This window comes from Bos javanicus, chromosome 5 (genome assembly GCF_032452875.1).
Source record: "Bos javanicus breed banteng chromosome 5, ARS-OSU_banteng_1.0, whole genome shotgun sequence".
Classification (NCBI taxonomy): Eukaryota; Metazoa; Chordata; class Mammalia; order Artiodactyla; family Bovidae; genus Bos; species Bos javanicus.
The window spans coordinates 112,871,639-112,885,310 of record NC_083872.1 but is presented as its reverse complement, the minus strand read 5'-3'; the positions used below and the strand labels follow the sequence as shown (position 1 = coordinate 112,885,310).

The window sequence follows — 13,672 nt, the reverse complement described above, 5'->3', positions numbered from 1 at the left end:
CTTCTCCAATGGGTGAAAGTGAAAAGTGAAAGGGAAGTCGCTCAGTCGTTTCTGACCCTCAGCGACCCCATGGACTGCAGCCTTCCAGGCTCCTCCATCCATGGGATTTTCCAAGCAAGAGTGCTGGAGTGGGGTGCCATTGCCTTCTGCATAAACTCCCCTAGTTCCTCTCATAAAGAAAGCTGAGCACTGAAGAATTGATGCTTTCGAACTATGGTGCTAGAGAAGACTCTTGAGAGTCCCTTGGACAGCAAGGAGATCAAACAAGTCTATCCTAAAGGAAATCAGTCCTGAATATTCATGGGAAGGACTGATGCTGAAGCTCCAATACTTTGGCCACCTAATGTGAAGAGTCAACTCACTGGAGAAGACCCTGATGCTGGGAAAGACTGAGGGCAGGGGGAGAAGGGGGCGACAGAGGACGAGATGGTTGGATGGCATCACCGACTCAATGGACATGAGTTTGAGCAAACTCCAGGAGATGGTGAAGGACGGGGAAGCCTGGCATGCTGCAGTCCATGGGGTTGCAAAGAGTCAGACACAACTGGGCCACTGAACAACAAAGTTCCTCTCATATGAGTCTCCTGTCCCAATCCCCTGGCACTGGGCTTCTCCTAGAGGTTACCATAAAACATCATCAACTCTCAGAGTTCCTTTTCAGAAAAGGAAACTTGGGTCCAGAGAACCCAAGGGACCACGGTGGCAGAGCCTGACTTGAACCTGAACTCACACCTGCCACCCGCACTGTGGACTGTACCAGACAACCTGCCCGGTCTGACTTTACACAGCCCTGCCTTTGTCCAGTTCAGCTCCTCTCCTTAGAATGCCCTTTCTCAACCCATCTTTCCAACACGTTATTCTTTTTTTTCCTTTCCAATGTTTTAAGTGGCACTTCTTGGAAGACCTTCCAACCCCCAGGGCAAAATAAATCTTCTTCCTCTACACTGGGACATTATTCAATTTGACAAGACAATAGTTGATCGTGTCTTCCTGGCACTTCCACGGGGGCCTGGGACACAGAGGGTGAATCAGAACCAGTTTCTGTCCTTGGGAGACTCGGGTTAATCATCCGTATCCTTCTCCTTTCCAAGCACAAGCTCCTCGGCAGTATCAAATCAGGCGCTGGCAGGCACTGGGAACTGAGCTCGGATCTCATGCTCGGGACCCAGTCTCCTTCCACCACCAGTCTGCCTTCTAAAATCAGGCTTCCAATAGCTGCCTGAGAGGACTTGCACTGGGCCAGCCCCATAAGACCATGGGACACAAGGCTGGTTCAGTGAAACTCTGGCCCTGGGGAGCCTACCGACCTTTCAGCCTGGGTCCTCACCCCTAGAGCGTTTGCCAGTTCAGACTGTCTGGGTCCCTGTTGTTGCTCTCCATATTTGGGATGGAGGTGGTCCAATTCTGACACCATGTAGCCCACTCAACTGTCACACAGGACTGGCTTCAAATCCAGCCAGGTGACCTTGGGTGACCAGCCAAGGTCCTGTGTTCCTGTGTTCCTCAGTTTCTTCATCTGTGAAATGGAGATAATAGTGCCTACCCCTCACGGAGCCGCTGGAAGAATCAGAGAAAATGTACACCAACGTCGCGGCGCAGAAGCAGTGGTGAGGAGCCCAGAATCCCCTACTTTTTCTCCACCCCAGCCACACCTCCTCATCCTTTCAAGCTCAAGATCCACCTGCTGGAGGAAACCTTCCCTAACTTTTCCAGGTTACCCTGAGAGCTCTCTCTTCTCTCCGCTCTCACCGCCTGGACCCCAGTATTGATCATCTTCTTGTTCTCTCATTGCTTCACTAGAGTTAACTTTTCTCTTTCCAGCCAGCCTTTAAGTGGCAAACTCAACCCAAGCCGACTCCACAGCATCACACTGTACACCATAAGAGGCTCTTGAAGACAAATTTGCTAAGGTAGGCAGGGCTCTGGGAGAGGGTGAAGATTTGCAGGCAGAAAACAAAGCAGGAATCCTAACTCTGTTGTGTGACTTTCCAGGAAGACCTTCAACTCTCTAAGCTTCAGATCTCTCATCTGGAAAATTAAGATTGAAAAATGTCGAGCTGACATGGTTGCTATGGAGGACAGATGAGAGAACATATGTGGAAACCCTTTTGTTATAAACTAAAAAGTGCTATTTAAGGGATTATTATGTTTGGATTCTCAAATCCAAACCTACTGATGCCTCAACTGTCCTATACTTAAGATTCAAGAGCCCAGATCATCCCACAGAGCTTCTTAGCCCCAAATAGTCCACCAAAACCCACATTCTTTATTGTTCATCCTAAACAAAAAGCCAGCAGTCATTCACAGTATCCATGGAACCTCATCCCAGTACGAACGTGCATGCATGTTCAGTCGTGTCCGACTCTTTGTGACCCTGTGGATTGCAGCCCGCCAGGCTCCTCTGTCCATGGGCTTCTCCAGGCGAGAATACTGGGGTGGGTTGCCATGCCCTCCTCCAGATCTTTCTGATCCAGGGATTGAACCCAAGACTCCTGCATTGCAGGCAGATTCTTTACTGCTGAGACACTGGGGAAGCCGTCATCCCAGCTCAGGGATCACAAAAGTTTTCTCCCATCCTCAGATCTCAACCCTTCTGGAACATGTTTCTTCTTCCCAGCTTAAGGAAGCCCACACCTCAAACCTGCTCTAATTGTGATCTGCTGGGCATCATTTCTAGCTTGCAGTCCAATTTCCAAGGGAAGTAAAAATGGGGAAAGACAACCAAGGTGGGTATGCTTGTATTTGCAGAGAGAGGAAGAGGAAGATTTGGTAACAGAATGAAAGATTCTGCTGGAATTTTGTGTCCAACAGTTGCTAAACATACTATAATTATCCCATTTGTGTGAGGATTCAAGGATCTGCATTCTGCTATTTTCATGGAACTTGATGAACTGCAAGCTCTGAGGGAAAATGCTAAGAAGTTGGGGTTCAAAGTCTTGTACCCAGGACCAAAGTCCCAGTAAGCAGCCCCAGGAAAATGAAATCCCTGACAAAGCTGCTGGGGGCCCCCAGTCCCCTACTCTGGGCTCAGACCCCTTCTCCAGCCCCTACTTTTCCCCACAGATGGCATGTAGGCATCACACCCATCAGAGTCCATCAGAGTGAATCCTGATTTTTTTTTCTCCTGGGAATACTGCTTTGTCTCTGTTAAAGACCCCCAAATCAGGCACCTATAAACGTCCTAGTCGGTCAGATTTTAGGGGGAAATCAGGGAAAGAAAGGGGCAGGCCGGGAAGGGTCCTGAGGCCCGCGGAGGGTAGTAGAGGGGTCCGAGGCCGCCGTTGTGGGTGGCTCTCGGGGACCCATATTCAGGGGGCGCCCCGCAGGCACTGGAGCTGTCCCCCGCAGCCCCTGAGCGCACCTGGTCAGACGACGGAATTCTCGCAGGCCTAGGAGTCCTGGGACCGATCCCACGACCGGAAATTCCCCCCACCCAGACCGCGCCCCCCTTTCCTGCCGCCCTCTCCCCCCGGCCGGGCCGCAGGCCCCGGATCCCCGGGCTCGCGTGGCCGCCGCAGCCCGCAGGGGCGGCCCGTTGGCGGCCGCTGTCCTCCGCCCGCGCTGCGGTCCCTCCAACTCCCGGCGCTGCGGGGCCAAGGCGCACACAAAAGGAAGGGGAGCGCTGCCAGCGACGCCCCCGCCAATCGCCAATCCCCTCGAACCCCATCGCGGGGACCCGCAAAGGCTCCGCGCACCCCAAAGCTCCGGACGCCCAAGAGAGAGCCCCCATGCAAGAAATTCCGAGACACCTCCCGGGGGCTTGCAGAGGCGGCCAAATCACCCAGCGGCAGGTGCCCCCGGCCGCACAATAACTTTGAAACTTTGGGGCTGGGCGCGGGGGCCGGGAGGGGGAGCCCCAAAAAGAAGGAAAGGGGGATTGCGGAGGGGGAGGAAGCTGTGTCTTTATTTTTGCAACATGCACTCTCCAGGCGTCCCCAGCGCAGCTCCGGCCGGGCCAGGGGTCCCCGCGCCTCCGCCCGGCCCGGCGCGGCCCCCGGGTACCCCGAGCCCTTCCCGCGCCGGCCGCCCGTCCGCGGTCGGGCCCCCGGCCTCTGCCCCGCGGGGCTCGGGCCGCACGCTGCACTCACCTCGGCCGGGCTGCGCTCCCCGCGGGCCTGCGCCGAGCCCGATAAATGGTATGCTATGACTAGAGGTATGATTACGTTATTATTATTAGTAATAATAAGAGTAAATGCTATTTAATTACGGGCAGCCGCATCCTGCTCCCGGCGCCGCCGCCCCGGCAGCTCCGTCCATGTGGCTCCGGAGCGCTTTACTTTCATTTCCAGCCCTCCCCGCCGGCCGGCCGCTCGCGGCAGCACCCGCTGGAGGCTCGGTCTCCCTGCAGTCCCTCCTCCTCGGGTCCTAGAGCGCGGCTTCCCTCGCCGGGCGCCGGGGGTGGGCGGCGCGGGCCGCGCACCTGGGGGCGGAGGGGGCGGGGAGGTCCCCCTTCCTCGCCGACAGCTCATGCCTGGAATTCACCTTTATTTTCTTTACAAGTGTCCTGCCCTCTTAGGGCTTTTCTCTTGGCGATTCTGCATTTCTGGGACGGTGCTGGTCTCCCTGAGCGCCTCCGCCCTTCTTCATGCGTGTACAGAGCACCCCCTCCGCCCCCGCCCCAGAGTTTCTAGCTGCTTTCAGTGTAGGCTCCCCCAAAACCCTAGGAGCCTTGTGCCCTTTTCAAGAGTGGGAACCCAAGGTTGTTGTTTGTCTAGGATCTTTCCCTAAAGGATGTGAGGCCGCTTAGAAGACCCAGTGAATGGGGTGGCAAAGAGTGGGACACGACGACTCAACAAAGAAGACCCAAAAGTTAAGGGGAGATCACCCGAAGGAGAAACCAGCTGTCAGAGGTCCAGGTTGAATTTGAATCCAGAGCTTCAGATCCAAACACCGTGTCATCCATCCCACCCTACCATTGATTCCTAGAGTTCTTTTCCCTCTTCATTTTACACACATGTATGTATATGCACATAAATTTCTTTATTGAGGGGGGACTTCCTTGGCGATCCAGTGGTTAAGATTCTGCACTTCCAATGCTGGGAGTGCAGGTTTGATCCTTGGTTAGGGAACTAAGGGGCTTCCTCTGTGACTCAGGGGTGAAGAATCCACCTGCAGTGCAGGAGATGCAGGAGATGCAGATTCAATCCTGGGGCAGGAAGATCTCCTGGAGGAGGAAATGGCACCCCACTCCAGTATTCTTGCCTGGAAAATCCCATAGACAGAGGAGCCTAGCGGGCTACAGTCTTCGGGGTCACAAAGAGTTGGACATGACTGAGCATTTGTCCCAACAGATCAGTGGTAAAGAATCTGCCTGCAATGCAGGAGACACAGGAGACGGGGGTGCTATCTCTTAGTTGGGAAGATCCCCTAGAGAAGGAAATGGCAACCCACTCCAATATTCCTGCGGGAAGATCCCATGCACAGACGAGCCTGGTGGGCTACAGTCCATGGGGTCTCAGAGAGTCAGATACCACTGAGATCCAGGCATGCAGGAAACTAAGATCTCACACGCTGTGCAGTGAGGTCAAAAAAAGAAAATTATTTAGTGAGGATCAACTGTGAGATTTGTGAAGATTTTATCTTTATAAATGTTATCATTTCCACATTTGTGCCATACAGTCTTAGGAACTGGAGGTACATTACTGAGATGAATTTTAAACATGTGGCAAATGTTGGGAGGCACAAGAAACTTAAACAGTTTACCTAATTCTCACCATAATCCTGGAAGATTGGGTTTATCATGCTCATTTTACAAATAGAAAACTGAGTCAATTCAGTCACTCAGTCATGTCTGACTCTTTAAGACCCCATGAACCGCAGCATGCCAGGCCTCCTTGTCCATCACCAATTCCCAAGGTTTACCCAAACTCTTGTCCATTGAGTCGGTGATGCCATCCAACCATCTCATCCTCTGTCATCCCCTTCTCCTCCTGCCCTCAGTCTTTCCCAGCATCAGGGTCTTTTCCAATGAGTCAGTTCTTCACCTCAGGTGGCCAAAGTATTGGAGTTTCAGCTTCAGCATCAATCCTTCCAATGAACACCCAGGACTGATCTCCTTTAGGATGGACTGGTTGGATCTCCTTGCAGTCCAAGGGACTCTCAAGAGTCTTCTCCAACACCACAGTTCAAAAGCATCGATTCTTCAGCACTCAGCTTTCTTTATAGTCCAGCTCTCACATCCATACATGACTACTGGAAAAACCATACCCTTGACTAGATGGACCTTTATTGGCAAAGTAATGTCTCTGCTTTTTAATATGCTGTCTAGATTGGTCATAACTTTCCTTCCAAGGAGCAAGCATCTTTTAATTTCATGGCTGCAATCACCATCTGCAGTGATTTGGGAGCCCAGAAAAATAAAGTCAGCTGCTGTTTCCACTGTTTCCCCATCTATTTGCCATGAAGTGATGGGCCCAGATGCCATGATCTTAGTTTCCTGAATGTTGAGCTTTAAGCCAACTTTTTCACTCTCCTCTTTCACTTTCATCAAGAGGCTCTTTAGCTCCTCTTCACTTTCTGTCATAAGGGTGGTGTCATCTGCATATCCGAGGTTATTGATTTTTCTCCCAGCAATCTTGATTCTAGCTTGTGCTTCATCCAGCCCAGCGTTTCTCATGATGTACTCTGCATATAAGTTAAATAAGCAGGGTGACAACATACAGCCTTGATGTACTCCTTTTCGTATTTGGAACCAGTCTGTTGTTCCATGTCCAGTTCTAACTGTTGCTTCTTGACCTGCATACAGGTTTCTCAAGAGGCAGGTCAGGTGGTCTGGTATTCGCATCTCTTTCTGAATTTTCCACAGTTTATTGTAATCCACACAGTCAAAGGCTTTGGCATAGTCAGTAAAGCAGAAATAGATGTTTTTCTGAAACTCTCTCACTTTTTCAATGATCCAGTGGATGTTGGCAATTTGATCTCTGGTTCCTCTGCCTTTTCTAAAACCAGCTTGAACATCTGGAAGTTCACGGTTCATGTCCTGCTGAAGCCTGGCTTGGAGAATTTTGAGCATTAGTTTACTAGCATGTGAGATGAGTGCAATTGTGCGATAGTTTGAGCATTCTTTGGCGTTGCCTTTCTTTGGGATTGGAATGAAAACTGACCTTTTACAGTCCCGTGGCCACTGGTGAGTTTTCCAAATTTGCTGACATATTGAGTGCAGCACTTTCACAGCATCATCTTTCAGGATTTGAAATAGCTCAACTGGAATTCCATCACCTCCACTAGCTTTGTTTGTAGTGATGCTTCCTAAGGCCCACTTGACTTCACATTCCAGGATGTCTGGCTCTAGGTGAGTGATCACACCATCGTGATTATCTAGGTCGTGAAGATCTTTTTTGTGCAGTTCTTCTGTGTATTCTTGCCACCTCTTCTTAATATCTTCTGCTTCTGTTAGGTCCCTACCATTTTTGTCCTTTATCAAGCCCATCTTTGCGTGAAATGTTCCCTTGGTATTTCTAATTTTCTTGAAGAGAACTCTAGTCTTTCCCATTCTATTATTTTCCTCTATTTCTTTGCATTGATCACTGAGGACGGCTTGCTTATCTCTCCTTGCTATTCTTTGGAACTCTGCATTCAAATGGGTATATCTTTCCTTTTCTCCTTTGCTTTTCACTTCTCTTCTTTTCACAGCTATTTGTAAGGCCCCCTCAGGCAGCCATTTTGCTTTTTTGCATTTCTTTTTCTTGGGGATGGTCTTGATCCCTGTCCCCTGTACAATGTCACGAACCTCCGTTCATAGTTCATCAGGCACTCTGTTTATCAGATCTAGGCCCTTAAGGATTAAGTGACTTGTCCAAGGCGGCAAGTCTGACTGCAGAGTCTGTACGCTTTAGATGGCCTCCTGTGCTTTTCACTATCCACCTCAAGGAAGCCTTGGAAAGGGGTGGGGGAAAGCACACCTGCACCATCGGCATTTCTCCAGCCCTTCCTTCCGTGGGTGCCATCGCTCCCCTCACTCCTCTGAGGTTAACAACAACAATAGAAAGGCAGTCTCTGGCATGAGGGGACGTCTAGAAAGGAAAAGCCACGTCCACGCAGGCTCACTGTGGTGGGGTAGAGGAGGGTTGTGGCATGTTTAAAATGAAGACTTCTAGAGAATTCCTTGGCCGTCCAGGGGTTAAGACTCCACACTTTTGCTGCAGGAGGCTCGAGTTTATTCCCACAAGCTTCATGGCCAAAAATAAAAAATTAAATGAAATAAAATGGAGACCTCTAATCACCCCCACCTCACTGCTATCTCAGAGATTCTTTTTTTGGAAGAGGAGGGGCGTGCTACATGGCTTACAGGATCTCAGTTCCCCAACCTGGGCCATAGTTAGTGAAAGCCCAGAATCCTAAACACTAGGCCACCAGGGAGCTCTCAGAGATTTTGATTTAGTATTTCTGACAAGCACTGCTGGGTCACCTGTAAGAAATCCAAGATCATAGGTTAAAGGTATCCATAGGTCGAGCCTGGCAATTTAGGGAGGCTAAGTGGAAGAGTGGAGCTGTCACTGAGGCAACCTTAGGTAGACAAAGGTTGGTCGGAGTCCTAGCTCCAGGGCTTGCTAGTTATGTGACCCCAGGCAATCTTGAAGCCTCAGGCTCCTCAATGGTAACATAAAGATAAGAAAACCCAATCAACATAAAGTTTGTTTCAAACACTACATTTAAATAATACATGTAAAATATTTAGAACAGTGCCCAGCCCACGGGGGTGAATCCATGTTAGTTCCCATATCCCCTGTACAATGTATGGTGAAACATTCTTGACAGATTTATCAGATTAGGTTCCACTGTTACTATCAGTCCGGTTTTATGACTGAAGCTGTTGAGGTCAGCTGGACTACTGCATCTTGCCTCAAATGAACTACCTGGTGACGTGGTGATTCCACCATCCCAGGCTGCCAGTGGAAAAACACATATCCTTAAAAGAGGACTATTCATCATTCAGGTTGCAATTCAACTGGACATCGGATCTCCTCTCAGCTGCCGCCATCTCTAGAATTTGGTATCAAGCAGTTGTTGCCTGTTTCACAGTAAAGAAACGGACACAAAGCAGTTAATTGACTTGGTTAAGGTCACACAGGCTTCCCTTGTGGTTCAGCTGGTAAAGAATCTGTCTGCAGTGTGGGAGACCTGGGTTCGATCCCTGGGTTGGGAAGATCCCCTGGAGAAGGGAAAGGCTACCCACTCCAGTATTCTGGCCTGGAGAATTCCATGGAGTGTATAGTCCATGGAATCACAAAGAGTTGGACACAACTGAGCGACTTTCACTTTCACTTCACTAAGGTTACACAGCTAAGAAAGAGGTAGAGACAGAATTCAATGCCAGGGCTGTCTACCTGTAAGATGTGAATGTGAATGTCATGATGTGACTATCTTAAATCTGAATGCATATCACTGATTACCTCCAAGGGCCTGTCATGGGAGTGGGTAGCTGGAGAATAGGAAGTGGACACTTGACCTTTGAGGAACTGACAGGTACATCACTCAGTTATCCCTTCTCCAGTGAGCACCTTCCGCTCCAAGCTTAGGCATGCCATGGGCTGGACCTCAGGGATGCCTTCTTATCACCTGGGAAAAGCCTGAGTGCATGGCAATCTTTTTCTTTTTTTCCACGCTGTGCTGGATCTTTGCAGTTGCCCACTGGCTTCTCTGGGGGCTTCCCTTGTAGCTCAGTTGCTACAGACTCTGCCTATAATGCAGGAGACCCGGGTTCGATTCCTGGGTTGGGAAGATCCCCTGCAGAAGGAAATGGCAACCCACTCCAATATTCTTGCCTGGAGAATCCCATGGACTGTAGCCTGCCAGGCTCCTCTGTCCATGGGGTCGCAAGAGTCGGACACGACTTAGCAACTAAACCACCACCACCACTGGCTTCTCTAGTTGTGGCACACAGGCTTAGTTTCCCTGTGGCATGTGGGATCTTAGTTCTCCAACCAGGGATTAAGCCCGCATCCCCTGCAATGGAAGGCAGATTCTTAACCACTAGATCACCAGAGAAGGGCAGCCTTAATTGCAATCATGTATACACTGTTCATTTACTCACTCAAAAACATTCATTGCCAGGCCTCACTCCTGGGACTGTAAGTAAACCCCTTTCCCCACAGCTCCAGCACAGTCCCTGGTCCCAGCCCTCCAGAAAGGGATCTTAACTTCGGGGTTAGGGAAAGACCATGAAGATAAAGTGCACAATTTTAGGCTTAGGTTGAGGGTAATGAGAACATTCCCCATAGGGTTACTATGAAGATTGAGTTCCTGCATGCAAAGTACTGTGTGATTAAATAAATAACACATTCTTCTGGGAAACAGTCCATAGAATTCCAATTCTCAGAAATGAAGATGGACCCATGAACCCAGAAGCTGAGATAGGTTATAACACAGTGGATGAAATTCAGGTGATAAAACATGCTCACATTTGTCCCCAGTATGCTTGAAAATGATCAAGCATACGGAAAACTGGAAGAACTATAGAGCCCTCTGTTATGCTATTCATGCGCAGTTGCTTCAGTTGCTCAGCCATTTCGACTCGGCGACCCCCTAGGCTGTAACCTTCCAGGCCCCTCTGTCCATGGGATTTTCCCAGCAAGAATACTGGAGTGGGTTTCCATGCTCTCCTCCAGGGAATCTTCCCAACTCAGGGATACAACCCGAGTCTCCTGAATTGCAGGCAGATTCTTTATTGCTGAGCCACCAGGGAAGCCCATATTATGCTCTGACTATTAAACTTTTTCTGTATTTGTTTTATCATATATTCATCCCTCCATCAGTCTACGTAATATTTTTGTTAAAAACAAAATAGGTAATTTTTAACTTTCTTCTCTGTGCTCTTTTACATTTATACTAATTTTTAAAATTGCTGTCAGTTTTCATTTTAAAAATGAAATAATTTCCATTTTGAAACAAAAGAACTATTAAAAGGGGATATAATCTACTAAAAGAATTTGATACCAGGAAACCCTTCATACACATTAGACCCAAATTTAAGCTCCTCCCCAGGCACTGTTTTCCATCTTACTCAACACTGGATTCTGGAATAATGCCTTGCACATAGTAGATAACTATTTGTGGAGTGAATGAGTTCTTTTGAGTATCATTTTTTTATTGAGGTTAAAAAGAAATCATTAAGGGAGCTCTGGGCTTGAACCTGGGGGGAGCCTGGTTTGAGTTATCTTTAACAAATAATGTAGTAATCCCCTCCCACTGGGGGAGGGGGCAGACTCTCCAGCAATGTGGGTAAGCCAGGCCTCCTTGCCTCTCTCCAGGAGGAACCTAAGGCCAGCACCCAGTTGGTTCTTGGGACTTTCTCTCCGCATTCCTCACGTGTCTGACATAGTTCAGGCATTTGTTTTTGATCTGACTAAATGGCAAGTCTGCAGCCTTGGTAGCTCTTCAGGAAACCAGAATAAATATTGTTATTTATTCCATTCAAAATTGGCAATTAAGTTTGTTTTTAGGCACCAGAATGGAATTTAAAACATTCAGTTCAAGAAAACCAAACTAATCAGAGGCAGTCTGCTTTTTCTCTTCAAAACATTAAAAAAAGAAAGAAAGAAAGCAGACAATAAAAGCTGCTGCACAATGGAGAAAGGGGTCTGGAACATCCACTCTCCTCTTATTCCCAACTCACACTCAAAAGGTGACTTATTTTGCATGTGTAATGAAAAAGAACCCCAGAGATCTGGCTTCCACTATTTCTTGTCTAAATTACTGTGTAATTTATGTTATTTGACCTCTGGGCTTTAGTTCTCCATTTGCTGAAAAGAGAACAGGGGCTTCCCTGGTTGTCCAGTTGCTAAGACTTGGTGCTCCCAATTCAGGGGGCCCAGGTTCAACCTTGGTCAACGAACTGAGAGTTTGCATGTGGAAACTAAAAGTTCGCATTGCCACAACTAAAGATCTTGCATGCTGCAATTAAGACCCGGTGCCTGCAAATAAATATTAAAAAAAGAAGAAGAAGAACAAAAGAAAAGAGGCAAGGGATGGCCTAAGATGGTTCCATCTGTCCATTCCATTTCTTTTCTCAGGGTCAGGCAAACAGACTAGTCTCTCTGAAAGAGAGAGTTGGAGAAAGTGAGGGGAAGAGAGAAAGAAGATGACAAATGAGTTGCTTGGAAACACTGATTTTTCAAGACTCTGTGTTGCAGGAAGTGGGACCCCTTCCAGGGCCCGAGAATGGGCTCTTGTCTAACACTCGGAAATGAATTGTCCAAGGAGACACATGCGCTGACAAAGCAAGAGATTTTATTGGGAAGGGGCACCCAGGCAGAGAGCAATAGGGTAAGGTCACTTAGGAGGACTCTTCTGCCACGTTCTTGCAGTCTCGGGTTTTATGGTGATGGGATTAGTTTCCAGGTTGTCTTTAGCCAATGATTCTGACTCAGAGTCCTTCCTGAAGGCACACTCATCGCATCGCCCAGCCAAGATGGATGCCAGCAAGAAGGATTCTGGGAGGTGGTCGAACACATGGTGTCTCCTTTTGACCTTTCCCGAACTCTTCCCATTGGTGGTGGCCTGTTAGTTTCGTGTTCCTTACCAGGACCTCCTGTCTTAAAACAACTCATGCAAATGGTTACTCAGGTACTTGGCCAGGGTGGGCGATTTCAGTCAGTGTGCTTCCCCTAACATTTGGACTCAGTGTGCAAACCCCCTCCTCCCTTTTAAACTGTAGTCTCCCCATTTTAAAGGGGTTTGGGTGCTCGCTTCGGCAGCACATATACTAAAATTGGAACGATACAGAGAAGATTAGCATGGCCCCTGCGCAAGGATGACACGCAAATTCGTGAAGCGTTCCATATTTTAAAAAATAAAATAAAATAAAGGGGTTTGGGATAGAATCTAGATTCAGGAGTAACAAACAGAATCTGTGTTGCTAAGGGCCTGGATTTGTGATTTTTAGCTTTGAACGTGAACACCTTCAAGCAGAACACCTACCCATTGGTTCTCCACAGGCCCCATGGGACCCCGTTACCCCTGGGCTTTGAAGGCCATTGAGTTTCTGCTAAGAAACTTGCAGTTGTAAAAAACCCTGTGATCCATCACCCAGACAAGGAGGCAGGGAAGATTACCTCAGATGTTCTGCCACCCACTTCTCTCTTCCCTTCGGGAGGTCCCCATCAGAAGAGTCTCAGAAAGTAAAACTAGAAGAGGGAGGCTTAGGGTCATCCTAAGGAAAATTTAGACTGATTTGATCAGTCCTAGCCAGAATTTGGAGAAGGCAATGACAACCCACTCCAGTACTCTTGCCTGGAAAATCCCATGGACAGAGGTGCCTGGAAGGCTGCAGTCCATGGGGTAGCTAAGTCAGACACAACTGAGCGACTTCACTTTCACTTTTCACTTTCATACATTGGAGAAGGAAATGGCACCCCACTCCAGTGTTCTTGCCTGGAGAATCCCACGGACGGGGGAGCCTGGTGGGCTGCTGTCTATGAGGTCACACAGAGTCGGACACGACTGAAGCGACTTAGCAGCAGCAGCAGCAGCAGCAGCCAGAATCAGCTCAGGAATAACATCAGGCCTAGCTGGAAGCTTCTCAGACTTTTCAGATGATGATTCATTTTAAGGAAACATCCTGTGACCCTGACTGAAATCCAGTTCAAATGAGGAAACCTGTGGGCTGGAAGAAGCACAAGCTGGAATCAAGATTGCAGGGAGAAATATCAATAACCTCAGATATGCAGATGAC

The 13,672-nt window shown here is 48.6% G+C and overlaps 1 protein-coding gene and 1 non-coding gene across 8 annotated transcripts in view; one reads left to right on the top strand and one right to left on the bottom strand.

The window, feature by feature from the left end:
• Positions 1 to 13,672, bottom strand: part of ZC3H7B (zinc finger CCCH-type containing 7B) — a 69,528-nt gene that overhangs the window by 51,243 nt on the left and 4,613 nt on the right. For 3 of the 7 annotated variants that reach the window (XM_061418631.1, XM_061418635.1, XM_061418637.1), the window contains exon 1: positions 4,089 to 4,375. The exons of 1 other annotated variant lie outside the window; for it this stretch is intronic. The gene's annotated coding sequence lies outside the window, so the exon portion shown is untranslated. Of the gene's footprint in view, positions 1 to 4,088; positions 4,377 to 4,482; positions 4,575 to 13,672 lie in introns of those variants that run through there. 3 more of the 7 variants (XM_061418634.1, XM_061418632.1, XM_061418638.1) reach the window with 3 other exon arrangements.
• On the top strand, positions 12,680 to 12,786 carry LOC133249032 (U6 spliceosomal RNA). Its single transcript, XR_009736840.1, has one exon. It is a non-coding gene; the product is annotated as a U6 spliceosomal RNA (small nuclear RNA).